At 41.3% G+C, this 25,486-nt stretch overlaps 1 protein-coding gene across 3 annotated transcripts in view; it reads right to left on the bottom strand.

Moving 5' to 3' along the window:
• The window catches only part of MTUS2 (microtubule associated scaffold protein 2), a 429,611-nt gene that overhangs the window by 196,296 nt on the left and 207,829 nt on the right, over positions 1–25,486 (bottom strand). The window lies entirely within an intron of this gene.

Raw genomic sequence — 25,486 nt, 5'->3', positions numbered from 1 at the left:
TGAGTAGAGGAATATACACGGTACCATGAGCCCAGGAATTTTATTCAGAGCTCCTGAAACCCCGCTCATTTGACCCCCAGAAGAGGAGGCTTGGGATGAAGGTAGACGGGTAGGGAGCGTGGGGACAGAGAATCTCTCTGAAACTCAAGCAAGCTTTCTGTTTGAAAAGCGGAGGCCTCACCAAACTGGGAGGACCCTGAATTAGAGCCTAGTACTTCCAAGGTAGAAGACATTTATTGATAATTGCAGTTTACTAGTCAATTTAGAAAGAGCCTCTTTATAATCCACTGCTCTGAGACTCCGAGGATATGGCATACTGGGACTGTGTTTGTGTCAAATTTAAATATGCAAAGTTGTTTGGCTTAAACTTTTCTTCTATATCTTTCTAAACCTTGTGGTTAATACATTTTCAATCTCTTAAAGACAATGACATCACTATCTATTCTCTGTTAAAGGGTAACTCTTTCTAATAGACTTCTGAGTACAGCTGTGAAGCTAATCTATTAATTTAGAGAGCCTGAATGCACAGAGATTACCGCTTGTTTGGAATAGAACAGTCCAGTGGTAGGAATATGACTATCTACCATGAAAAGTAAGCCATGACAGCTGGAAGAAGTATACGACATTTTAGCAAAGGATTAAATTTTTTGTTTTCATCCTTTTCAAAGGTTAGTCTAAACATTCTATTTAGATAAGGCCTCCATAAAAAAGATAACATTATTAAAATGGCTTTAGTGTTTATAACATCCAGGCATTTTATTCAACCATTTAGAGTAAAAGATTGTTGCTTTTCTCCCTCTTAACACCTGAAATTCTGTTTAAAATTGTGGAGATTTCTGTTGTTTCTAAAGAAAAGCATATTTAGGAAGAAATCAAAGAATGTACTATTTCTTAAAACAAGACCTATGCCCTATAGTTCTTTTAAGGTGTTGTGCAAGGTTTTTAAAATAGTTCTACATAGGACTAAGAGAATGTATTTAACCTATGCAAAGAAAACAAATGCACTGAAACTCCATTGAAAGGATCTGCACTGTATCCTGGGTGTCAGATAAAAAATAATGCAGATAAAAAGTGTGTTTGATGCAAACCTAGCCAGGAAAAGCAACACCATGAACGTGCAAAAACAGTGAGCCTCAGCTTCTGAATTATCCAGTGGATGCACCAGTCCAGTGCTAGAACTCAGGGAATCTCTCAGGGGTTGAATGATATTTCACATGGGACATGGCTCAACCATTAGAAATATTTCACGAGTAATTATCTAATGTCTAGCCTCCTGCTGACATACTGCCAGAATAATCTGTTCACTGAAATGTGTAGCAGAAGCTGAATTGAGCCCAGAACCTCTCACAGAGTCTTTTATTTAACAATTTATGAAAAAATTTTTTTTTTTTTTTTGAGACGGAGTCTCGCTCTGTCGCCCAGGCTGGAGTGCAGTGGCGCGATCTCGGCTCACTGCAAGCTCCGCCTCCCGGGTTCACGCCATTCTCCTGCCTCAGCCTCCCGAGTAGCTGGGACTACAGGCACCCACAACCGCGCCCGGCTAATTTTTTGTATTTTTTTTTTTTAGTAGAGACGGGGTTTCACCGTGGTCTCGATCTCCTGACCTTGTGATCCGCCCGCCTCGGCCTCCCAAAGCGCTGGGATTACAGGCGTGAGCCACCGCGCCCGGCCCGAAAATTTCTTAAGAAGAGAAATATTTTGTATCGTCTGTAGAGTTCAAATGCACTTGTATCAAATCCTCTTGCATCTGGCATCACTCTCTTACATGAAATTTATTATTCTGTGAACACGTCAATTTAGAGATTTGGCTGCTCTCCAGGCTGGGAAGTAATTCATCTGTTTGAAGTACAAGTATCAGGGAACTATGTACTTCCCTCTGAGGGAGGGCTTGAATTACCAAAAAATAAAATAATATAAAACACGATTCTTATCTATTATTGTGGGAGACAGCTGGCAATAAACAGTTCCACTCTTTGAAAACCGGCTTAAGTTGGCTGGTAATTAAAGATGCATTATTCAGTAAAGGAAAAGTACTCTGAATTTGGAAATGGCTGTTGAATTCTATAAATCCTCCAAGTACTTCACAATAATGCTGACAACATTAAACCATTGCCTGGTAAGAGGAAGAAAACAACTGGAAATAAACTGCTTCTGTGAGCCAGAAAAATGTTCTGGAGAATTCAGCCAGTGGAAATGGTTCACGTGGCTAATTCAGTCTTTTCATTCCCAACCAATCTGAACCGACTCCAGCCTGAACAACCCAGGAAATCCACCTACCCTTCCACTTGACCATAGCACAGCAGAAACATCAGCAAGGTGGTTCGTGGTGCAGATCTGGGAGCGAGATGGCTAGGGTTTGAATACCACCTCCTCTACCTATCGCCTCTCTTGCACCACAGTTTCTTCATTCATAAGCAGGGATAATGATAATCTACCTCACAGAGTTGTTGTGAGAATTAAAGAAGCTAATGGCAGGACAGTTTTTTTAAAGTTAATGTAAGAGTAGCTATGAAAAAATACTTAGTATCTGATATATAGTATGCTCTATGTGTTAGTTATTAATGTACACACTAATTCTAAGTTCTAGGGCTAAGTCATTACAACAAATCAGTTTTTCATGGGAAAACTATTTGGAAAGTATTCAACGATTAATATGAGATGGGCTGCTCGACATGAGAAGAAAGAAAAGGATTGAGGTAAATCTGATAATACCTGTAGTATGAAAGACTAAAGAGAAGAGAATATGATTGTCTTAAAAATAGATGATAAACGATTTCAGACGTAGAAAAAGGTGAGGATAATAACACTATTGACCATCAAGCTTAGGAAATATGAAACATCATCAATTCCATTGACAGTGAAAAACTGCTGGGATATAGGGAAGTTTGCTCAAGTTTCCTGGATATTCAAAATTGCTTTCCAAATTGCTTGTTGCAATTCACATTAACCAGAGGTAGTAAATGTAGCATCACTGGATTTTAATTTTGGCAACTGGTTTAATTTTATTAACTGGTTTTAATTTACACGTTTCTGACAAGTGGCGAGATTCGAGATTTTTTTCACATAGTTATTGACTACTCAAGTTTTTCCCTTCCGTAAGATGCCCATTCATAACTTTTGCCCATAATTGAGGTGGTTAGCCTTACTTCTTTAAATAGTCTGGACACAACCTTTATTGGATTCTATATTGGGTATCAGTATATTGGATATTGATATATTTCAAATACTCTCCCAGTCTTTGGCTTGTCTTCACACTTATGGTGCCTTTATTCAGAACTTTCTCATTTTAATGCAATTGATTTTCATCAGTCTTTCTCTCCTGATTTGTACTTTGCTTGTCTTAGACTTTCAATCTCGCTCCTGAAATCATAAAGATGTTCTCCTACGTGCTGTTTGAAAAGTTTTAAAGTTCTATTTTCACATTTACAGTATCAATCCACCTAGAATGGTACATGGGGAAGAGACTGAATTTGTTGGTGTTATTTTCTACATAGCAGCCCGCTGTCCCAGGCCTTTATATTAAGTAGTCTAACTTCCTTGCATTATCTGCTGAGCCAGCTGTTACATGACAAGTTTCCATCCAAACATGATTTACTGGGGCAGACTCACAAACAATCCCACAATTTCAGTACTTAACATAGCAAAAGTTTAATTTGTGATCATGAATCATCTTTTGCAGGTGCTCTGGATGGGCTGCCTTGCGTGCTCTCCTTGGGAGAATTCAGGGATCAAAGCTCTCTTCATCTTGAGCTTTTGCCCTACTCTGGATCTCTTGAGAACTTAACATTCAGCTGGTAGACAGAGGAAAATGAACTGTTCACAGGAAGATTTCATGGGCCATGCCTGGAAGTGGCGTGTATCACTTCTGCCTTCAGTCTACTGGCTGGAACTCAGTCACAAGAGCCAGCAAGGGAGGCTGGGAAATGTAGTTTAGTTTATGTCCAGGGGAAAAGGGAGTGGTGTGATGAACAAATATTCACTGTATGCCATGTGAGGCTCTATTTCTGAGTTCTCTGTTCCATTTCATCGGTCTATTTGTCTATCACTGTGCCAATACTATACCGCATTTATTCACTACAATGTAAGATCAGTCCTGGTATACTAAACCTGTATAAGACAAATATCACAACCTTGAACTTTGACTTTAAAAACTGTCTTAACCATCTTTGGCCCTTTAGTTTTGCATATAAGTTCCAGAATCAGCTTGTTAAGTTCCATGAAAAATGTCAACACTTTCAATGGACACAATTAAGTCTTCTTTTCCCAACTGCAACTTAACTGAAAGAAGAGCAAGCACAGACATAAAATCAGCAAACATGCTGAGTAATAATTATACCCTAGAACCATGTTACATGATAGAGATACAAAGAAGGCTTAGTATCATGAAAAAACAAACATCAAAACAAGCGGCTCCAAAGAGGGGCAGCACTACTCCACTGGGGATCAACATTTATGAGGATAATTTGGACTGAGGCAATGCTGGCATTTAGTGGGTGGGGTTGTCAGAAGTTAGTGGGTGGGCTCTGTTTAGAAGACATGCAGAAATGTAAGACACCATACAGAACAGAGGTTAATAACTGTCAGTTAAAGGGTATGAAGTAGACAGAAAAGGCATTTCCAGTAAACAATCTTATGTCATTGAAAGAATTTCCTTATACTATTCTCTTTTTTTTCTTATTTATTTATTTATTTACTTATTTTGAGACAGAGTCTCCCTCTGTCCACCAGGCTGGAGTGCAGTGGCACAGTCTTGGCTCACTGCAACCTCTACCTCCTGGGTTCCAGTGATTTTCCTGCCTCACCCTCCCGAGTAGCTGGGACTACAGGCACCCACCACCATGGCCTGGCTAATTTTTGTATTTTTAGTAGAGATGAGGTTTCACCATGTTGGCCAGGCTGGTCTTGAACTCCTGACCTCAGGTGATCCACCCGCCTCGGCCTCCCAAAGTGCTTGGATTACAGGCGTGAGCCACCGTGCCCAGCCTCCTATACTATTCTTAAATATTGAGCTGATTGGTGGCCAGCTCATTCTCCTTAATTCCCTTCCTGTGCCCATGCCAGTGGGACTCTCTGCTTCCATCATACCATTTTCCCCGAAGGATGAAGGTATTCCACTGCTCATGGAAACTAAAGGACTATAGCCTCTTGCTTCACTGCTGAACAGAGATCATCTTCTGTAGATATCTGAATCATCACATCATCAACTTACCATTTGGAAGGTAAGATCTCCTTCATTAGAGTAAAATAAAAGGTGTGTATATATATATATACACACACATATATATATAAAACTGAAAAATTGCGAGGTTATATATTCCACATGATTACAGAATCCAGCTGGGTCCAGTTCAATACATAAACCAAATCTCTCTATAATTTTCTCATTAAACTCTTAGGACAAACATGCTCTTTTCAGCATCAAATCCGTGGGGAAGGCGATCTTCTTATTCTCCCTCCAGGGATAGTTCCTACAGTTCATTCCTCACAGTGTGTAGACACCCTGAGCTGATCAATTGCATCAATCAAAATCTCATGGACTTGAACTCCTACCTCACACCATAATTTGTTTTAAATTAGCAAAAACTGATTCAAAATAGATCTTAGATCTAAATGTAAGAGCTAAAAATATAAAACTCTTAGGAGAACACATAGGTGTAAATGTGAATGATCTTGGATTAGGCAATGGTTTCTTAGAATGTGACATCTAAAGCTCTAACAAGTTGAGAAGAAGACATATATCCCACTCCTAAGTACATACCCAAAAGAAAAGAAATCAGTGTATTGAAGAGATCTCTGCATCCCATGCTTGTTGCAGCACTACTCACAACTGCCAAAATTTGGAAGCAACCTAAGTGTTTATCAGTAGGTGAAGGGATAAAGAAAATGTGGTACATCTATACAATGGAGAACTATTCAGCCATAAAAAAGAATGGGGAGCCCTGTGATTTGCAACAACAGGGATGAAGCTGGAGGTCATTATATTAAGTGAAGTAAACCAGACACAGAAAGACAAATTTCCCATGTTCTCACTTAACTATGGGAGCTAAAAATTAAAACAACTAAACACATACAGATAAGAGTAGAAGAATGGTTATTAGAGGCTGGAAGGGTAGTGGTGCGTGGGAGCAGAGGTAGTAGGGATGGTTAATGGGTACAAAAAATAGAATAAATAAGATCTAGTATATAACAGGGTGACTATACATTTAAAAATAACCAAAAGAGTATAACTGGATTGTTTACAACACAAAGAATAAATGTCCGAGGTAATGGATACCCCATTTACCTGATTTGATTATTATGCATTGCATGCCTGTATCAAAATAGCTCATGTAACCCATAAATACACATACTATGTATCCACAAAAATTAAAAATATATTAAAAAAGAGTTTCTAAATCTATAAAACAAAAAAAAGAAGTGAATGGACTGCAATCAAATAAAAAATTTGTACTTCAGAGGACACTATTTAAAAAGTCAAAAGAATTCACAGAACTGGGGAAAATATTTGCAAGTCATATCTGATAAGGGTCTAGTTTACAAAATATATAAAGAATTTTTATCAGCTGAGCATGATGGCTCACACCTGTAATCATAGCACTTTGGGAGTCCAAGGCAGAGGATTGCTTGAGGCCAGAGTTTGAGACTAGCCTGGGCAACATAGTGAGACCCTGTCTCTACAAAAAAAAAAAAAAAAAATTAGCTGGGGCATAGTGGTAAACAACTATAGTCCCAGCTACTTGGAGTTGGACGATCTCTGGAGTCCAGGAGGTCAAGGGTGCAGTGAGTTGTGATCACGCCACTGCACTCCAGCCTGGGTGGTAAAGTGAGACCCCGTCTCAAAAACAAAAAGAATTTCTATAAATTCAATAAAAAGCCAAATAACCCAATTAAAAATGAGAAAGGGATCTGAATAGACATTTCTCCAAAGAAGATCTATAAAATGTGAAATAAGTACATGAAAAGGTATGCACTTGTCATTAGGGAAATGCAGATCAAAACTACAATGAGATACCACTTCAAACCCAGTAGAATAGCTATAATTAAAATACAGACAACAAAAAGTATTGATGGGGATGTGGAGAAACTGAAATCTTCATACATTGCTGTGGGAGTATAAAATGGTGCAGCTGCTTTGGAAAAAAGGTTGGTAGTTTCTCAATATGTTAAACATAGAGTTGGCTGGGCACAGTGGCTCACACCTGTAATCTCAGCACTTTGGGAGGCAGAGGTGGGTGGATCACAGGGTCAGGAGATCGAGACCATGTTGACTAACACTGTGAAAACCCATCTCTACTAAAAATACAAAAAATTAGCCAGGCTTGGTGGTAGGCACCTGTAGTCTCAGCTACCCAGGAGGCTGAGGCAGAAGAATGGCATGAACTTGGGAGGTGGAGCTGGCAGTGAGCCGAGACCATGCCACTGCACTCCAACCTGGGTGACAGAGCGAGACTCCATCTCCAAAACAAACAAACAAATAAAAACAAAACAAACAAACAAAACCACAGAGTTACCATGTGATTTAGCAGTTCTGCTCCTAAGTATATGCCCAAGAAAACTGAAAACATATGTTCACATAAGAGCTTGTACATGAATGTTCACAGCAACATTATTCACAAGTCAAAAAGTGAAAACTACCCAAATGGCTCCCCATCAACTGATGAATGAATACCCTAAATATGGTATATCCATACCATGGAACATTATTCAGCCATAAGAAGAAATGAAGTGATGATATATGCCATATAACATGCATGAATCCTAAAAACATTCACAAAAGGACAAATATTATGTAATTACATTTCTATGAAATGTCCAGAATAGACAGAGAGACAGAAAGTTGATCAGTGGCTTTCAGGGGTTGGAGGGAAATGGAGTGACTGCTAATTGATACAGGGTTTCCTTCTGGGGTGATTAATTATGTTCTGGAATTAAATAGGGATGGTATTGCATAACCTTGTGAATATACTGAAAACCACTAACTTATATACTTTAAAGAGGTAAATTTTATGGTACTTGAATTATGTCTCAAAAAAGAAAAAAAAAAGTCTCAAAGGATTTTTCCTCTAGATCCCCTGGCTGTAACAAGTTCCTTAAATTGTGATTCAGCTCTTCACCTCTCCCCTGAGAGACTCCTAATGCTCTTTTCTGGTGATGTTTTTATTCCTATTCTCTGTCCCCTATCCCTGAATTGTGACTACAGTGAATTCCAACCAATCTGTCAAAGGGTTCTTCTGTCTTCTGATAATATATTCTTACATAATACTAAAAAAAAAGCATTCCTCAAACCTACTATTGCATCCCATGCATTAAAGCAAAATGTCCAAGCTCCTATGTAAGGAGGGTGATACTCAGCTTCTCCTTAAACCCCTTCACTTTTCTCTTACACTCCTGCAGAATTAGGTGTAAGTCTGAGCTGCTCTGGTCCTACATTACTGTTATGGTTTGAACATGTCTCCTCCAACATTCAGATGTTACTTGCCAGTGTGATGGTATTAAGAGATGGGGGCTTAAAGATGATTGGGCTATGAGGGCCTTTCCCTCATGAACGGTATTAAGGCCCTTATCAAAGAGGCTTCACATCGTATTTGGCACCTGGCCCTTCCTCCCTGCTTCCACATTAATTCTGCCATATGAGGACACGAAGTTCTTCCCCTCGGAGGGTGTAGCCCTCACTAGCTAACCAAACTTGCCAGTCCCTTGATCTTGGACTTCACAGTCTCCAGAACTGTGAGAAAGTAAGTTTCTGTTCTGTATTAATTACCCAGTCTATGGTATTTTGTTATAGCAGCACAAAGAAACTAGGACAGTTGCTGAAAAAGGAAGACACATGCAAATTCAGGCCAGAGAAGCCTGTGCTAAGGGAAGAAAAGTCCCTTGTAAAATTTTTGGGACTGGGAGGAGGAAGGTAGATTTATAGGTCACTTGACATCCCCCTACAAAGTAATGAGTGATTCCTATTCAACCGCCTCAAAACGATAATTGATTGTGACTGAAGTTTGAGTGAGAATTTAGGATTTCTGACCCATATTCGGTGCACTTTTCACTACTTCATTTATTGAGAATACCAGGAACTCAGCCTAAACTCTCAAAAGAAATAATGGCAACAGGGTATAAACACTAACCAGACCAAAATGAGGTTCTTAAGGAAGAGGAAGGCTGTAGAAGAAAAGCAAAACAGTCGTTAAGAAGAAGATGGCATCATAGCCAAACTCTAAGAAACAACTTTCACTGACTTTGAATATCAATATTATAATCAATAAATTACTCTCTTCACTGACTTTTTTTTTTTTTTAACAATCCCAGGCAATCAAATTGTATAATGCTCTGGCTGCATGATTAGCTAATTGATGCATATTTCACTGACTTAGCAGCATTTATCACTGGGTGATAATATTTAGTTTAATTATTAAAGTATCAACTGAATGTTTTACTTCCCCATTCTGCATATTTTAACCAAAGCGTATATTTTCTTTCTCACATTAAAGGCCTAAAGTAAACCTGAGATCTTGTCATTGCAGCAAAACTATTTATTTCTTTTTCAAAATGAAATATTTGTCTAAGAAAAGTTGAGATTCCACAGAGAAAAAGTTAGATATGAAAAGTTTCAAATTCTGGATCTCTTTCAAAGAGGAAGCATTAAGACTAAGAGTGAGGGGGAAGTTTAGAAAGATGGCTTAAGCACAATAAACCCTCACAGCAAGCTTTGGTACTTATATAAATCCTTATATCATCTATCCATGAAACATTGATTGGTCACCCTTGATGTTTCAGGCACTGTGCTAAACCTCAGGGATAAGGAGATGAGGGATCTGGTCTATAATCCCCAGAAGTTCATATTTCATATGACTGTGTCCATTTGCAGAAATTCAGGCAAGATACAGTCAGTTAGCATTGAGCAAATGCTGGCTGATGTTATTGTTATAAACCCACACTTGGCAAATCACTGATGAACACATGAGCTGCTTGGTCCAGCAAACGAATAAGACAGAAACACAAACTCCAATAAACAGGAAGAAAGTGAGCATATCTTAACAGTACCAAGAAAGAACAAGAAGAGCCCAGCCCAAGGGGATATGGGCAGGTACTAGCAGAGACACTCAAGGTGGGTTTTGACAGTCAGGTGGGACTTGGATCTGTAAAGACAGGGAAAATCTGTGAAGGAGAAGGCATGGCATGAGTAAAGACCCAGCATTAGGGAAGTGCATGATTGGCAAGGAGTCTGGTTTGATTGAAAAGTAAAATTCGGGAGGAAAAATGGAAAATTCAGGAAGACAGACAGACAGAGGAAGATAGTAGCAGACTCCTCTCATAACCTCTCACTTATCAACCTTCACTCAGAAGCTGTTGCAGGGACAGAAAGTACACGTTAGGCTGTTGCAGGGACAGAAAATACAAGTTGCCAACGGTGGATGCTGGCAGAAACCGAGAAAAGAGGAATCTTTTACTAGGAGATCAGGAAGCCAGAATGCATTTCAGAGATTTATTTCCAGTCCTATTTTTAAAGGCACAGACTAGAAGGATGCTTAAGGTTGCAGGCCCCAGGAGAATTTGAAATAAAGAAGAGGGTATCTTTAACTTTAAATTTCTTTTTTTTTTTTTTTTTTTTTTGAGACAGAGTCTCGCTCTGTCGCCCAGGCTGGAGTGCAGTGACCGGATCTCAGCTCACTGCAAGCTCCGCCTCCCGGGTTTACGCCATTCTCCTGCCTCAGGCTCCCGAGTAGCTGGGACTACAGGCGCCCGCCAACTCACCCGGCTAGTTTTTTGTATTTTTTAGGAGAGACGGGGTTTCACCGTGTTAACCAGGATGGTCTCGATCTCCTGACCTCGTGATCCACCCGTCTCGGCCTCCCAAGTGCTGGGATTACAGGCTTGAGCCACCACGCCCGGCCAACTTTAAATTTCTAACTTTACTTTCAATAGCAGAATGCCTCTGAAACTCAAACTTGGTTGGGTAAAGTCAATAACATTAACAAGGGACAGAGAAGATGCTCTCTGATGGTGACAGGTAACAAGGAAGATCCCTGGGCTTGCCCTGAGAGTGTGCCACAGCTCCCTGATGCGGCTCGCCTGCCCGCCATCTGCTCAGGTGGCTGTGTGCCTGTCAGAGGGCCGTGCCAGCTTCAACAGCGATCAGATGCCACCAGATGCAGGATAAGGAGCAGCAGCTGCTCGACAGAAAGGGCCTTGTGCTGCTGAGAGCTCACAGGGCCAGCCGCATCGGCTTCCGTACACACAGGGAGCGTGTGCTCATGCTCGGGGCATGGTACCAGCCCCACGTGCCTGTCCACACTGTTCCTCCCCATAGGGAGAGATGAAACATCAGAGAACTAGAATCTCAGAGAATGCCAGGGGGAGACCTCAAAGAGGGGGAGTTCCAATTTGTACCTCTCCACCTCCATCCCTTTTCCTAGAGTTTCCCTCTGCTGAACTGCCTAGCCCTTAGGGATTTGCCGTCACTGAACGGTGCTTGGCTCTGACTCGCTTGGCTCTCAGAAGTAGTGCTAGAAGCTTGCTCCACGTTTTGTGACAGGCATGCGGCAGAGGATGCTGTCCACCGCGCCTGAGACCTCCCTTTGGGGCCAGACTCCTCCTGAGAGGGGTGCTTTACCTCAAGGGCACCATGAATCTTTCAACACATGGTTTTTTGCTCTTTGATTAGGCTGTCTCTAGCAGGTCCCTGTGGTATGCAATTTTAAAACGGTGGTAAAAGCACTTAATAACACATCTGCCCCCTTAAATGGTAAGTATGCAAGCCTGCTTTGTTAAGTCTAGGCATACACCTGTACAGCAGCTCTCTAGAATGTATTCATGCTGCATACATGAAACTTTATACCCAATGAATGGCAGCACCCCCACCTCCCCTCCCTGCAGCCCCTTGCAGCCACCCTTCCACTCTCTGCTTCTATGAGTTTGGCCTTTTTAGATACCTCACGTAGTTGAGACCACACGGTATCCGTGCTTCTGTGACTGGCGTATTTCACTTAGGATAACGTCCTCAAAATTCATCTATGTTGTCAAAAATGGCAGATTTTTCTTCTTTTTCAAAGGCCCTATGGTATTCCATTTTATGTAGATACCACATTTAAAAACAATCCATTCATCCGTTGATATTCGTTTCTACATCTTGGCTATTGTGAATAGTGCCACAATGAACGTGAGAGTGTAAATATCTCTTCGAGACCTTGATTTCAATGCTTTTGAGTATATACCCAGAATTGGAATTGCTGGATCATATGGTAGTTCTAGTACTAATTTTTCAAGGAACCAGCGAACTGTTTTCCATAATGGCTGCACTATTTTACGCTCTCACTGACAGTATACAAAGGTTCCTATTTCTCCACATTTTCACCAACATGCGTTATCTTTTGTCCTTTTAATAAGAGTCATTTAACAGGTGTTAAATGTTATCTTTGTGGTGTAGTATTCATTTTGGATGTGCTGATGTTAACTCTGGCTTCATATCATTTTCTTACCTTTGTTATTTCTTTTCATGATTTTCTTATCTATTTTTTTAAGTTTTACTTTATTTTTTTGAAACTTGAGGAATGTAAAACCAATAAAGCTGTCTCTGATTTACATTCTCAATCCCTCCAGTCTCAGTTGTGTTTTAGGAAAGAGCGATGATGGCTTAAGACAAATTAGCAGCCTTGTATCCACTCTCCAGTAGGCAAAGGCAGATTCTTCTCCAGGAAGAGACTAAACTATGAATCTGACCTAAAGACAAAGGGGCACTGGGGAATGAATTTAATTCTGACCTGACTATATTTATTAATTTTATTATATTACACTTGTAACTGAGCATGTTCCTAAGACACTGTTCTGCCCCTGTCCAATTCTGGAGCTCATGTTCTTGTAGTTGGGGATACACAATAAATATAAAACAGCATAAAGAGAGGATGATAAGGCAGGAGGATTGCTTGAAGCCAGGAGTTTGAGACCAGCCTGGGCAACATAGGGAGACCATGTCTCTACACAAACAAACAAACAAACAAACAAGTAAAAAGCTGGGCATGGTGATGCACCTGTAGCCCCAGCTATTCAGGAGGCTGAGGTAGGAGGATTGCTGAAGTCTAGGAGTTTAAGGCTGCAGTGAGCTATGATCGCATAACTGGACTGCTGCCTGGGATCCTGGACAACAGAGAGAGAGACCCTGCCTCCAAGAAAGATATAGAATAATTATGGAACAGAATTCCATAGTATGCTACACATTGTGAAATGCCATGAAAAAAAACAGAGCAGAGTGTGGGGTAGAGGTTGTGACCTGGGGAAGGCCTCACCATGGAGCGCTGTGGAAAGATAAGACTGGAAGGAGGTGAACGAGAAGACAAGAGAGGAATGAGGGCAGGGCCAGCAAAGGGATGAGCATGGCTGCCACAGACAGGAGGAGGAGAAAGCAGAGGATTTGATCTGAATGGTGATGACGAAGACTTGGAGGGACTCAGCAGCACCGTCAAGACTCGACTTTCACACACACAGAGTAAAATGGGAGTCATTGGAGGGACCTGGCTTGACCCTCAGTCACTCCCTGTCCCTTGACTGCTTCCTAAAACTGAGCTGAGCATCCTTTATCCATTTTCTCAAAAGGCCTCTTCCTCAAATATGCTGTCCATGTCAAAAAAAATTCTCTTTTCTATTTCATAAAAACTTTCAAAGAGCTTATTGTCCCTTCCTCATTCTTGCTACTCATTCATTGCTTAAATCTGATGCCTATCACCCACCGGGGCCTGTTGGCGGGTGGGGGGCTGGGGGAGGGAGAACATTAGGAGAAATACCTAATGTAGATGACGAGTTGATGGGTGCAGCAAACCACCATGACATGTGTATACCTATGTAACAAACCTGCATGTTCTGCATGTACCCCAGAACCTAAAATATATTTAAAAAAGCTGATGTCTACCTTCAGATTACTTTCCTTAGGATTCTAAATGATCTCTTAGTTACCAAATACAACAGTCTTTCACCTGTTTTCATTTTCCCAGCTGGTGTGCAGCACCAGAAGCTTCCGAGCACCCCCACTTCCTTTGACTCAGTGTCCCCTTCCTGCCTCCCTCCACTCTTTCTTTCTCATTCACCGGATGTCCTTTCTCCCTGCGATCCTCAGATGTAGGCCTCCCTGCTGGTCCACAGACTTTCTTTTTTTTTTTTTTTTTCTACGCCCTCTCCTTTGGGGGCTTCATCCCTTGGATCTCATGATATCAACCATGAACCCATGTGATTCCCACAGGGTCGTAGAGAATCCCGGCCCATCTTCAAGGAATCAGTCCTACATTGTAATGTGCCCGCTGGAACAACCTGGTGAACTTTCAAACTCCACATGTTTACTTATTCGATTCATGCATTTATTCAATAAACAACTGCTGAGAGCTCTGGGCCAGGCCCTGCCTTAGGCAGGGGACACAGGGAAAATGTGGGCCTGTCTTCACATAACTTACATTGCAGCAGGGGTGACAGGCCACAAACAAGTCCAGACAAAATCACCACACACTGTGATTTGTTATGAAAAAACACAAGGGACAGAACTAGAAAAGGCACTCAAGGGTGGACAAGGGGAAACCCACTTTGGGTGGCGTGGTTGGAAGTACCTCTCGGAGGAGTTGGCATTTACAACAAACATTCCTCTCAGCTGCACCCACCTCCTTTATTTATTATTGACATCATTGTTATAGAAACCTAGAAATAAAGCATCAGAATCATCCTTGAACGTATCTTTCCCTTGTATATACCAATGCAAGCCAGTATGCTTGTTTCCCTTATGGACTTCACATGTAAATCCCCTCTCTGCTTCTGTGAAGAGCACCAGGTTAGCCCTTGGTGCCTCTTGCTGAGACAATGGCAGCAGCTGTTCTTTTCCCAGCGCTTTCATTCAGTTCATCCTCCTCGCTGTGCCTGTCATTCTGTCCGAAGCACAGATCATTCAACGTAGTCTTCTAAATAAAACCTAAACTGTTCTTTCTGGCATCTGAATCTTTCCCATCCCATTTCCCGCTACCACATAAGGCACAGTGCAAACCCCAGGCAGGTAAGGATTCCATCCCGTGGCTTCCTGTCCTACTTACTTCATACAAGGCTGTGCTTGAGATGTCTGCTGCCCAAGCGAATAAATTACTGGCTGCAAATCTGTCCCATGGGGCCGCTGCTTCCTATCATAGCCACTTCTTTTGCCCAATTCTTGAACCCACAGACTCTCTAAAAGCTTCACACTTTTTGCAACTGCTCTAGGGAGTGCAGTCACAGTGGGCATGACCGAGGTGGGCCATGTATAGTTTAAAAGTTAGGAATCATCTATAATATAGTGTGATCATTTTCTAAAATTTTTGAAAACAATATGCAGAAAGATAAAAATCAGAGCTTATCAAAATTTAGTTGTTTTATTTGGGGAGGAGGGTAATTACTGCCAAAGCACCACTAATCTTTTTCTAAGAGAGGGTGTCATTTACCTAATAATTTTCCTCTGTCATCATTCAGTTTTTACTTTAGCTTCATCATAAGCATTAATCTCTGGGTTTGACAAAGTTTGAAAGGCTAATGGTTAAGTGGTTAGGACTGCTTGGGTTCAGATCTCGGCTCTGTCTCTTACTTGTGTCTGACTTTGGACAAGTTGCTTAATCTCTCTATGCTTCATTTCTTCATCCTTAAAATGGTGGTAAAAGTGGTACCTAATTATTGGAATTGTTGTATGAAAAGAGTCAGTAAAGTGCTTAGAATATTGGCTGGAACGTATCAGCACTCAGTGGAATTGCCACTGATGTCACCCCCATTAGCAAAACATGGAGCCTTAGTCACAGCCCATCCATCTTTTGACTTCCCTTTTCTTCCTGCCACTTGTCCTCCTATGACTTCATATCTTTCCAAGGCAATAATTACGATCACTCTCGGTGGTCGGGCTCTGAAGAGGCAACCCTAGAGAACGGCCATGCTTTTTCCATCTGTCTTTACTCAGCACCCTAAGTCCGAATGAAAAGGGGAGAAACACATGGGATGCTGATTTGGTTTTGATGTGTGTCCCCACCAAATCTCATGTTGAAATGTAATCCCCAGTGTTGGAGGTGGGCCTGGTGGGAGGTGTCTGAATCATGGCAGTGGATTCCTCATGAATGGCTTAGCCCATCTCCTTGGTGATAAGTTCTGATGAAACCCGGTTTTGTAAAAGTTTGTGGCAGGCCCCCTCCTTGCTCCTGCTTTTGCCATGTAAAGTTCCTCCTCCCGCTTAGCCTTTTGCCATGAGTGAAAGCTCCTTGAAGCCTCTGCAGAAGCTGGGCTGACATCAGTGCCACACTTCCTGTAAAGCCTGTAGAACCATGAGCCAATTCAGTCTCTTCTTCTAAATGTATAAATTACCCAGTCTCCAGTATTTCTTTATGGTGATACAAGAATAACCTAATATGGAAAACTGGTATTGAGGAGTGGGGTATTGCTATAAAGATACTGAAAATGTGGAAGCAGCTTTGAAACTGGTTGACAGGCAGAGGTCAAAAGAGTTTGGAAGGCTCAGAAGAAGACTGGAAGATGAGGGAAAGTTTGCAATTTCTTAAAGACCATTTAAATAGCTGTGCCCAAAATGCTGATGGTGATATGGACAGTGAAATCTAGGCTGACAAGGTCCCAGATGGAAATGAGGAACGTATTGGAATCTGAAGCAAAGGTCATCCAAGTTACAACTTTATAAAGAACTTGGCTGCATTCGTTCATGCCCTAGGGATGTGTGGAAGTTTGAACTAATGAGTGATGATTTATAGTATTTGGTAGAAGAAATTTCTCAACAGCAAAGTGTCTAAGGTGTAGCCTGGCTGCTTCTAACAGCCTATGCCCAGATGTGGGAGCAACTAAATGACTTAAAGTTGAAACTCATATTTAAAAGGGAGGCAGTGCATAAAAGTGGAAAATCTGCAGCCTGGTCCTGTGGCAGAGAAAAAGTAGAGAGGAATTCAATCAGACTATGGAAAACCACTTGCTAGAGATATCTGTATAAATACAAGGGAGATATCTGTATAAATACTTGCTAATAACCAAGGCAATGGGAAAAAGACCTCAAATGCATTTCAGAGACCTTCATGGCAGCCCTCCCATCACAGGCCCAGAGGCCTAGTAGGGAAGAATGGTTTTGTGGGCCAGGCCTAGGATCCTGCTACCCTGTGCAGTCTTGGGATATTGCTCCCTGCATCCCAATCACTGTGGCTCCAACCTTGGCTCAAAGCGTCCCAGGTACAGCTCTGGCTGCTGCTTCAGAGGGTGCAAGCTGTAAGCCTTGGCAGATTCCACATGGTGTTAAACCTTCAGGTGCACAGAAGAGTGCAAGAGTTGAGGCTTGGGAGCCTCCGTCTAGGTTTCAAAGGATGTATGGAAAAGCCTGGCGAGAGCCTGCTGTAAGGGCAGAGCCCTCACAAAGAACCTCTACTAGGGCAGAGCCAATGGGAAATGTGCGGTTGGAGCTCCCACACAGAGTCCCCAATGGGGCACTGCCTAGGGGAGCTGTGGGAAGGGGGTTGCCATCCTCCAGACTCCAGAATGGTAGATCCACTGGCAGACTGCACGCCTCAGCATGGAAAAGCCACAGGTACTCAACTCCAGCCCATGAGAACAGCCTTGGGGACTAAATCCTGCAAAGCCACAGTGGGGGAGCTGCCTAAGGTCTTGGGAGCTCACCCCTTGCACTAATGTGCCCTGGATGTGGGACAAGGAGTCAAAGGATATTATTTTGGAGCTTTAAGATTTAGTGACTGCCCTGCTGGGTTTGGACTCATGTGGGGCCTATTGCCCCTTTCTTTAGGCCAATTTCTCCCTTTTGGAAAGGGAATGTTTACTCAGTGCCTGTAACTACCATTGTATATTGGAAGTCGATAACTTGGGTTTTTTATTTTATAGGCTCATCAGTGGAAGGGACTTGCCTTGTCTCAGATGAGACTTTGGACTTTTTTAGTGATGTTAAAATGAGACTTTTGGGGGATGATTGGCAGGGGATAATTATATTTTGCGATGTGAGAAGGACATGAGATTTGGAGGCCAGGGGTGGGATGATATGGTTTGGATCTGTGTCCCCACCAAATCTCATGTTGAAACGTAATCCCCAGTGTTGGAGGTAGGGCCTGGTGGGAAGTGTTTACATCATGGGGGCAGATCCCTCGTGAATGGCTTGGGCCATCCCCTTGGTGATGAGTGAGTGAGTTCTCATCAGATCTGGTTTTGCACTCGATTCTCTCTCTTGCTCCTGTTTCTGCCATGTGATGTGCCTGCTACTACTTTGCCTTCTGCCATGAGTAAAAACTCCCTGAGGCCTCCCCAGAAGCTGAGCTGATACCAGTGTCATGCTTTCTGTAAAGCCTGCAGAACTGTGAGTCAATTAAAGCCCCTTTCTTGATTCGTTTTTTAGTCTCAGGTATTTATTTACGGCAATGCAAGAACAGACTAACAGAGATGCATTTCACTACTCCCCATTCATCCAGAGAAAATATTAACTTCTCACTAAGCCAGAAGGTGGCCTTGGGTCTTTCTCAACACAGAACTCCAGGAGCCCAATAAAGAATTCCAGCCCTAGACCAGAGATCACATCCTTGCCTATACCTAATGTCCTGATCAAGAGGAAGACATACTTCTACAGGTCAGGGGCTGGGAAGAAGATGATAACTCTAGGTCCACAGGAACTTACTGGATTCCTGCTACAGGGTCTAGTTTCCTTGAGCTCTTCTGGATAGGCTTTGAAGGCAAAGTATTTAACAGTAATAATAATAAGAGTGCCATATAGTACAGTCAAACACCATAGGCTCTGCCCAAGTCCCATTACAGCTTTGAAACATACTAGTAACATTCTTTTAAGAAAACTAATTAATCCTCTTTTGTTAAATGGCTTTTTGTTTACCTTCTGTCATTAGACTTATCTGAGAATTAAATGACAAAGTGCATATACAGCACTTTATAAAATGCCTGGCACATAATACATGTTAGCTGACACCATCAGTACCAGCACCAGCAGAAGCAGCTCTCTTTCATCAGCTGTCATTTCTTCAAGATTCCTATCTGTCCCACAAGACCCCAGATGGCACCACATTTTATGAGATACTGTCTCATGCAAGCCCCTATAGCAAGCCCTATGGAAATATCTTCAAGTCATCCCTAACTTCACCAGGTGAATAATTAAAGCGAGTGATTTGTGCAAGTGGCAGGTATTGACACTGACAGTCCTCCCCACCTTCACAAGCTTCTACTGCTCTGGGAGGTAGTTTTCCCGGGGTCTGATTGACTGAGGACCTCAGCATCTCAGTGTCCCAGAGCTAGGCATAATTCCTTCAAACTTACTTTTTTTTTTTTTTTTTGACACTAATCACAATTTAATCATTGTAGGGGGGAACAAAAAGTTCTCCTGCTCTTAATCCATCCCCTCAACCACCCAGGCACTCCAGAGAAGATTCTGTATCTCCTCTCGAGTCCATTTTAATATATGACAAAAAGGGTCATCTTTCTTATTTCTGTTCAGGAAACAGGGGAAATATGGGTGCAGATGAACTGGTTAAATGGGACTCATAGTCCAGGGACACAAGCGTAAAAGAGAAAGGAGGCCCAAATCTGAGAGAGCTGTGGCATTCTGCAACCACCGGCAAGTCTAGCAGTTCTTCACAGCCCAATTAAATGCCACCTTCTCTATGATTCAGTTTCCCTGTGGATAACAGAACTACTTTAAGAAAGACAGAGCTGGTTAACAAAGAAAGCAAAGGCCAGGAGTGCCAACACTGATGCTCTCAGTTATAGAAGTAATCACAGAAGATCAAAGCCAGCATCACCCAGCCCAGGACTTCTAACTTCTGGCACATACATGGCTTAAAGCTTTCTTTTGATTTGGGAAATTCTCTTTAATATTTGCCCAGTCACATTCACATAGGAGAGAAATCAGTCAAATATTGATGGAGGTTAGTTACTTAAAAGACCAAAGGCTAATATATCAAGAGACCTTTGAGTAATTAAAAGCAACTTTTCACCATTCCTCTTTTATATCAATTAGACCCGTTGTAATAAATCCCTTTTCCCTATCTGGAGTACTTAAAAGCTTGAGCCATCATCCATGAACACTCTAACTTTAGTTCATCATTGTCTGAATCTTTTAGTAGTTAATACCTTGGGGAAAATATTTAAACTGGAGCATTTTAATTATATGCTTAGCGTGAAAGTTGTTAAAAGATAAGAGCATCTGATGTGAACCCAATTTAAATTCTGCTGAAGTTATTAATATGGTATAAAATTTTAGAAATGATCAAGGGCTTATATAGTAGCTTTTATTAATAGAGCAATAAGAAAGTTTAGGTGCTCTATTTCTGTAGCTTGGATTTTTTTTTGTTCTAAAATAGTCTACTTTTGTGTCAGAGATCTGATTAGTTATTTTGAGGCATCTGAGGGACTTGTGGATTATTACATGTCAAACACTGCTTTAGTCAGCCACTTTTGAAAGCAAACCACTCTCAAATCCTGAGAAACCAAGTCAAATGTTGAAAAGGGGATCACTGCACCTGAGCCCTAAACCACTTTCCTGTATACGTATGAACACCTCAGGGACTGCAAGGAGTCAGATTGTACCATCTGGTTGAGATTTCTTGCACTCTTAAAAAGAATCCTTTGACTTAGCTTCCGGGGAATATGAAATCTTTAAAGGAGAAGAAATTGAACAGCTTCCTAGGAAATAGACCGCATATTGGCCTTAAGGAGGTATGTCAACTTCTAAGTCAAAATAATATTTATTCCTTGAACTTGAAGCTAGTTTCTCTCCCCTCTTGGGAGCTAGAAAACTCCCTCTCTTCTTTCAGGATCCAGGTAGATGATCATCTTTCTTTTTTTCTCTTTCAGCACACTGATTTTATCGCCCGACACAGCTGCAGGACTCTTTCCCTTTAGCCTGGAGTTTTTCAACAGCAGCGCTACCCACATCTTGGACCAGATAATTCTTTACCGGGGGCAGGGGTGCTGTCCTGTGTATTGTAAGAGGTTGAGCAGCAACCCTGGCCTCTACCCACTAGATACCACTAGCAAATTCCCTTTCTTTCCATACCCAAGTTGTAACAATTTAAAAATGTCTCTAGACTTTGTCAAATGTCTTCTAAGGGGAACACTGCCCCGATTAAGAACCACTGCTCTAGCTGAATAAAGGACTGAAAGATTTATCCAAAATACAGTCCTTACTTGTTTCAGTGTAAAATGAGACTGGTAGCATAAAAAATCCTGCTGAGTTAGCTTTCTAGCTAAAAGCATTCACTCATTTTGTTGGTGAGTGGTAATTCTTTAGCTACATGGGGACTATACAGATATGTGTTTTCAATATTCAACCATGTTTTAATCCATTTATGCCAGAGGCTGTAAATTTTTTTGTGTGAAAAATCAGACATTGGCAATGACCTTGAGTGGTAGGATAGAAACAACTCCCACAAGCTTAGCGTTCCAATAATGGAACAGTAGGCATAAGTGGGTTCATGACTGTTCAGTGGTAGTGCCTCTTCTGCTTTCCATATTTATTTTCTGCTCAGTCTCAATCAGAAACTGGGGAATGGTACTGAAATTGTCTGATTCTGACAGCCTCAGTCCAAAACCTTAATCTCTAGGAGCTGTACTAAAGTCCAAAGAAAAAATATCTTGAAAACATAAATAGCAACTGATTTCAACTGAAATTGTGTTGTGTTCTATTGAGGAGCCCAGTGGAAAAGAGATGGTGCTGCCTTTCAAGCAACTTAAACCATCATGGTTTAGCAGAGAAGATCGCATTCACTGAAAGTATCCTATGGCTATATAGAGAAATAAACAGTTTTAAAAGTGCTAAAATTACTAGACTCATCTATCAAAACAAAGTGAGTTCTCCTTTTCTTTGCTCCGGCTGTTGGCTTTGATGAAAGCAGAGTGTGGTCACTGGGTTCCATGGTCACCGGACACCATGGTAGGTGCTGCCACAGCACTGGGTACACAGCAACTCTGGGACCATCACTGACTTGCCTCAACCTGTGTTCTCATTTGTAACATAAGAAAAGCAAGCCCTGTTGGGACTGAAAAATCATGTATAGAGTATGTGATATGTGGTGTGTACTAAAGAAAGGTTAGGCTCCCCTCTCCTGGCCTCTGAAAGTTTATGGTGATCTTTTCCACGAAAGCCTTCTTTAACAGAAAAATGTCAAACATCAAAAGACCTATTTTTATTCATTTTTATTGGTAAAGCTTTGATGGGTATCTGCTGTCCCAGCTATCATCCATGCAAAATAAAATCGCAGACATCTTAAAATCTATCATAAAATCAGGCAGCTGTGTGAAAATGGACTAATAGAAGTAGGGAGAACATTCTTCCAGGGGGAAACCTAGAAAGAGAATTGGATGTTTATACTAAAGGTGTCCCTTTGGGACTTTCCTGTCATTTTACATTTTTGGCCTTTTTTTTTCTTCTCAGGGCTTCATCCTGGGTTCTTTTCTCTTCTCTCTCTATAAATCACATCCCCAGCTGGTCATCGTGGCTCACGCCTGTAATCCTAGCACTTTAGGAGGCCAAGGCAGACAGATCACTTGAGGTCAGGAGTTCAAAACCAGCCTGGCCAATATGGTGAAAACATGTCTCTACTAAAAATACAAAAATTAGCCAGATGTGGTGGCACGCACCTGTAATCCCAGCTACTTGGGAGGCTGAGACAGGAGAATCGTTTGAACCCAGGAGGCAGAGGTTGCAGTGAGCCAAGATCATGCCATTGCACTCATTCAGGACCCTCCACGACTTGGAGTTCCTCCTCCAAATCAGGGCTCATTAGCATATCTCAACCATTAAAACCTTATTCAAGTAGGTATTCTCAGACCAACAATGACTTATCAACAGTGGAATCAGGTCCTCTCACCTGCTTCCGGGTACTTCCTCCTGGAGGTTGCCTTCTTCCAACCTGACCTCCATTGTTGCAAATAAAAGATGGACCTCGGTATTCTTTACTATATACATATACATATATTTACTGTCGCCATCTCCCTTCCTTTGTCTCATCAACCTACTGGACCAGGTTCTCATTCTCTCCTTGCCCTTGGTCTTACCCTATTCAAATCCTTTTCCCCACTCTACAGCCCTGGTCATCTTTCCAAAATGTACAAGAAAAAAATAACCCCATCAAAAAGTGGGCAAAGGACCTGTTCAGACACTTCTCAAAAAAAGACATTTATGCAGCTAACAAACATATTTAAAACATATTTTAAAAAGCTCAACATCACCGATCATTAGAGAAACGCAAATCAAAACCACAATGAGATACCATCTCATGACAGTCAGAATGGCCATTATTAAAATGTCAAGAAACAACAGATGCTGGTGAGGCTCTGGAGAAATAGGAACACTTTTACACTGTTGGTAGGAATGTAAATGAGTTCAACCATTGTGGAAGACAGTATGGCAATTCCCCAAGGATCTAGAACCAAATAACATTTGACCCAGCAATCCCATTACTGAGTATATACCCAAAGAAACAGAAATCATTCTGTTATGGCTGGGCGCGGTGACTCATGCGTGTAATCCCAGCACTCTGGGAGGCTGAGGCGGGTGGATCATGAGGTCGGGAGTTCAAGACCAGCCTGGCCAATATAGTGAAACCCCATCTCTACTAAAAAATGCAAAAATTAGCCAGGCGTGGTGGCACGTGCCTGTAGTCTCAGCTACTTGGAAGGCTGACGCAGGAGAACTGTTGGAACCTGGGAGGTGGAAGTTGCAGTGAGCCGAGATTGCACCACTGCACTCCAGCCTGGGTGACACAGTGAGACTCCATCTCAAAAATAAAAAAAGAAATCATTCTGTTATAAAGATACATGCACACAATGTTTATTGCAGCACTATTCACAATAACAAAGACATGGAACCAACTCAAACGCCCATCAATGCTAGACTGGATAAAGAAAATGTGGTACATATAAACCATGGAATACTATGTAGCCATGAAAAGGAATGAGATCATGTCCTTTACAGGAACATGGATGAAGCTGGAAGTCATCATCCTCAGCAAATGAACACAGGAACAGAAAACCAAACATCACATATTCTCACTCGTAAGTGGGAGATGAATGATGAGAACACATGGAACAACACACACTGGTCATGTGTTGCTGGGGGAGGGGATGGAGAGCATCAGGACAAATAACTAATGCATGTGGGGCTTAAAACCTAGGTGATGAGTTGATAGGTACAGCAAACCACCATGGCACATGTATACCTATATAACAAACCTGTACATTCTGCACATGTATCCTGGAACTTAAAGTAAAATAAAATAAAATAAATTTTAAAATTAAAAAAAAGAAAATTACAGGGTATCGTACACTTTTGATAAGATGGATTTTTTTTTTTTTTTTTTTTTTTTTTTTGTATTTCAGTAAGTTTTGGGGGAACAGGTGGTGTTTGGTTACATGGATAAGTTCTTTAGTGTCATTTCCAAGATTTTGGTGCACCCATCAGATAAGGAACGTATACTGTATGCAATGTGTAGTCTTTTATTTATGACCCCCCTCCCACCCTTCCCTGAGTCTCCAAAGTCCATTATATTATTCTTACACCTTTGTATCCTCATAGGTTAGCTCCCACTTATGAGTGAGAACATATGATGTTTGGTTTTCCATTCTTGTGCTACTTCACTTAGGAAAATGGTCTCCAGTTCCATCCAGGTTGTTGCAAATGCCATTATTTCATTCCTTTTTACGGTTAAGTATATTCCATGGCATATATATCACATTTTCTTTATCCACTTGTTGACTGATGGGCATTTGGGCTGGTTCCATATTTTTGCAATTGTGAATTGTGCTGCTATAAAACATACATGTGCAAGTGTCTTTTTCATATAACGACTTCTTTTCCTCTGGGCAGATACCCAGTAATGAGATTGCTAGATGAAATAGTAGATCTGCTTTGAGTTCTTTAAGGAATCTCCACACTGTTTGCCATAAAGGGTGTACTAGTTTACATTCCCACCAGCAGTATACAAGTGTTCCCTTTTCACACATCCATGTTAACATCTATTATTTTTTGATTATTTGATTATGGCCATTCTTACAGGAGTACGGGGGTATCACATTGTAGTTTTGATTTGCATTGCCCAGATAATTAGTGATAATAAGCATTTTTTCATATGTTTATTGGCCATTTGTATATCTTTTGAGAATTGTCTATTTATGTCCTTTGCCCACTTCTTGATGGGATTTTTTTTTTCTTGCTGATTTGTTTGAGTCCCTTGTAGATTCTGGTTATTAGTCCTTTGTCAGATGCATAGTTTGTGAAGATTTTCTCCCACTCTGTGGGTTGTTTGTTTACTTTGATGATTATTTCTTTTGCTGAGCAGAAGCTTTTTAGTTTAATTAAGTCTCATCTATTAATCTTTCTTTTTGTTGCACTTGCTTTTGGATTCTTGGTCATGAAGTATTTGCCTAAGCCAATATCTAGAAGGGTTTTCTGACGTTATATTCTGGAATTTTTATGGTTTCAGGTCTTAGATTTAAGTATTTGATCCATCTTGAG

The sequence above is a fragment of the Macaca mulatta genome, chromosome 17 (genome assembly GCF_049350105.2).
Source record: "Macaca mulatta isolate MMU2019108-1 chromosome 17, T2T-MMU8v2.0, whole genome shotgun sequence".
Taxonomy (NCBI): domain Eukaryota; kingdom Metazoa; phylum Chordata; class Mammalia; order Primates; family Cercopithecidae; genus Macaca; species Macaca mulatta.
Note: the sequence above shows the minus strand (reverse complement) of the source record. Positions and strands in the feature narration are given on the sequence as shown.